The 3826-nt window shown below is 46.5% G+C and overlaps 1 pseudogene; it reads right to left on the bottom strand.

Annotated features, from left to right (window-relative positions):
- Positions 1–204: 204 nt before the first annotated feature.
- LOC138993227 (cytochrome c oxidase subunit 6B1 pseudogene) lies at positions 205–520 on the bottom strand (annotated as a pseudogene).
- Positions 521–3826: the final 3306 nt, after the last annotated feature.

Raw genomic sequence — 3826 nt, forward strand, 5'->3', positions numbered from 1 at the left:
TTTTTCATTAGTTTCTCTCAGTATTGACAAGGTTTTAAGGGTACACTTCAGAGCTTTTTTATTTTTTACATTTTCCCAACAAGTATTTATTATTAGTTAAGCCATGATTCAGGATTCTAGGGTGGAAGGTACCCAGGGCCTCCTCCCCCCTTCACCTCCCTAGGAGAAGGATGGAGGACAGAGGACAGCTGGGGTGCACTCAGTTCAGATCTTCCCAGGAAATGTGCCTTCTGCCTGGTGGTCAGCCCAGGCCGAAACCCAGGATATGGGCACAGGGATTGTACACACGCCGGTACCATTCACACATAGAGACAATCACCCCCTTTAGCAGTCATTGCCTTCTCACAGCAGTGGAAATCCAGGTAGTTCTGTGAACAGTTCCCGGTCTGGTTCTGGTTGGGGAAGCAGCTGTCAAAAGGAGAAGTCCAGTACTTCTTGATTTTTGTCTTGATGTCTTCTGCCATGTTGCTGATTCCTAAAGACGCCCCTGAAGCCGCTCGCAACTCAATTTGACCTCAGCAAAGAGCCAGAGCATCTTTTGTTACATGTATTCATAAGTATTTTCAATGCTAATATAAATGCAATGTTTAGTATTACAATTGTTTGTTGATAGTACATAAAATATAATTGATATTTGTATATTGATATAGTATCCTGAAACTGTCTAAACCCATATATTATTTTTATTAGTTTGTTTGTAGATTACTTAAAGTTTTTCACATTGATGATTATATTATGTACAAATAAAGGAAGTTTGACTTCTTTTCCAATGTGTATACCATTTTTCTTTTTCTTTCTTTACTGGTGAAACACATTCTCTCTAACACAGGACATGAACCAAGGATTTCTATTTTTTACTCCTTTCAGTATAATGTTGAAGAGAAGTGATAAAAGTAGAAATCCAGTCTTCCTATGTTGGAGAGAATGGGCCCAACATTTCACTATCTACACTAATAAAAGAGAAACATGCAAATTGGTGTCACTTTGCTACCCTTCCCATTGGCTAATCAGGGTGATATGCAAATTAACTGCCAGCCAAGATGGCGGGCGGCAGCCAGGCAGCTGGAAGCGAACAGGAGGCTTGCTTGCTTCAGTGATGGAGGACTCCAACGTTCCCCGCCTGCCGCTGCCGGCCTCTGAGCTTGCAGTTTGAAACATTGTTACAAATATAGAAGCTAAACAAAACCCCATTAACCTGCTTTCAGCCAGCCGGGATCTCAGAGCTGGAGTTGAAAGAGTGTTTCGATTATAGAACCCAAACAAACCAGATACCTGCTTTCAGCAGCTGAGGCTAAGAGCTGGAGCCAAGCCTCAGAGCTAAAGCTGGCCCAGAATAAAAAAGAAAAAGAAAAAAAGGAGCAGTTGGGAGCTTCAGTCACCCGCCAGCCTGAAAACAGCCCTCAGCCCCTCACCCAGACTGGCCAGGCACCCCAGTGGGGGCCCCCACCCTGATCCAGGACACCCTTCAGGGCAAACCAGCCGGCCCCTACCTGTGCGCCAGGCCTCTATCCTATATAGTAAAAGGGTAATATGCCTCCCAGCACCAGGATCAGCGTGACAGGGGGCAGCGCCCAAACCCCTTGATCACCCTGCGGCTCTGTGTGTGACAGGGGGCGGGGCCACAACCTCCCTATCCGCCCTGCTCTGTTCCTGACAGGGGAAGGCGACCCAACCCCCTGATCAGTCCTGCTCTGTGCCTGATAGGGGGAGCTCCCCAAACCTCTGATCGCCCTGCGGCTCTGTGTGTGACAGGGTGCAGCGCCCCAACCCCCTCCCCCCCCCCCACCAGCCCTGCTCTGTGTGTGACAGGGTAGAGCCATAACCTCCCCATCGGCCCTTCCCTGAGTGTGACAGTGGCAGCGCCCCAACCCCCTGATCGGCCCTGCTCTGTGGGTGATAGAGGGCGATGCCCCAACCACCCCCCATGGGCCCTGCTCTATGTGTGACAGGGTAGAGCCATAACCTCCCCATCGGCCCTGCCCTGAGTATGACAAGGTGCAGCGCCCCAACCCCCTGATCCGCCCTGCTCTGTGTGTGACAGGGGGCAGTGCTCCAACTCCCCTGTCGGCCCTACTCTGTGAGTGACAGGGGGGAGCTCCTCAACCCCCTGATGGGCCCTGCTCTGTGCATGACAGGGTACGGAGCCCCAACCCCCCTGATGGGCCCTGCTCTGTGCGTGACAGGGGGTGGCGCTGCAACCTCCCTATCGACCCTGCCTTGAGTGTGACAGGGGGCGGTGCCCCATCTGCCCTACCCTGAGCATGACTGAGGGTGGCATCGCAACCTCCCGATCCACCCTGCTCTGTGCATGACAGGGGGCGGCACCCCAACTCCCCAATCGGCCCTGCTCTGAGCCCGACCAGGGGCTGCACCTAGGGATTGGGCCTGCCCTCTGCCACCCGGGAGCAGGCCTAAGCCAGCAAGTTGTTATCTCCCGAGGGGCCCCAGACTTCGAGAGGGCACAGGCCAGGCTGAGGGACCCCTCCTCCCCCCGAGTGCACAAATTTTTGTGCACCGGGCCTCTAGTTAAATATAATGTTGGCTGTAGATTTTTTTTATAGATGTCCTATGTCAGATTAAGAAGTCGTCTTCTGTTCTAAATTTCCTAAGAATGTTTATCATTAGTGAATTGTTGATTTTTTTTTCTTTTTGCTCATCCACTGTTGCTGGCAGTGGCATAGATATTTATCAGATGAGGGCTACATATCACAGAAAAAATCAACAAATCAAGAATGCTTTTCTTTTAGTAAAATAAATGATTTGCAGGTCATTCTGAAATTTGACAGCTTTTGTACACTGTGCCACTCCCTGATCAGTAAATATCAGTGTGGTACAGAAGGTTCAAATCACTCTCCCCACTCATTATGCATTATTATCAAGGTTTCATGATAAACATTTGATGTTTTTATAAAATCAATCCCATTACTAGCTTTATTCACTTTGAATCTAACTTCCTTATACAAGTACTTTGCCTATAAACTATGTAATAGATTCAGGAAAGGACCAATGTCACAGACCGTGTTCTAAATGTAAGTTTCCCAGGAAGCTGGTAAGAAAACATGGCTAAACCTCCCAAGAACTCTGCTGTGGCTGCTAAGTGACCAGAAAGGTTCTTGTAGATTATTTTTATTATTTAAAGTATTACAGATGTTGCCCCTTTTCAACGTTTCCCCCACTGTTCCCTTCCACCCAGTTCTCTCCCCACCACAGGCCTTCACCTCCCCATTGTGTGTGTCCATGGGCAATGCATATATGCCTAGAAGTTCTTTGGTTAATCTCTTCATACCTCCCCTCGCTGAGATTAATCAGTCTATTCCATGCTTCCATATCTCTGGATCTATTTTGTTCATCAGTGTATTATGTTCATTAGATTCCACATATAAATGAGATCATGTGATACTTGCCTTTCTCTGGCTGGTTTATTTCACTTAGTATAAGTAGCAGGACACAAAATTAACATCCAAAAATTGATGGCATTTTATACACCAATAATGAGGTCTCAGAAAGAGAAACTAAAAAAAAATAATCCCTTAACCATTGCAACAAAAAAATAAGATACCTCGGAATAAACTTAACCAAGGAGGTAAAAGACCTGTATTCAGAAAACTACAGGACATTGAAAAAAGAAATAGAGAAAAACAAACAAACAAAAGGAAGAACGTATCGTGTTCATGGATTGGAAGAATTAACACCACTAAAATGTCCATACTACCCAAAGAAATCTATAGCTTCAATGCATTCCCTATTAAAATACCAGCAGTATATTTCACAGATATAGAACAAATACTCCAAAAATGTATATGGAACCAAAAAAGACCTCGAATAG

Source organism: Myotis yumanensis, unplaced genomic scaffold (assembly GCF_028538775.1).
Source record: "Myotis yumanensis isolate MYYU_CA2020_CCGP unplaced genomic scaffold, mMyoYum1.0.hap1 SCAF_15, whole genome shotgun sequence".
NCBI classification, from domain to species: domain Eukaryota; kingdom Metazoa; phylum Chordata; class Mammalia; order Chiroptera; family Vespertilionidae; genus Myotis; species Myotis yumanensis.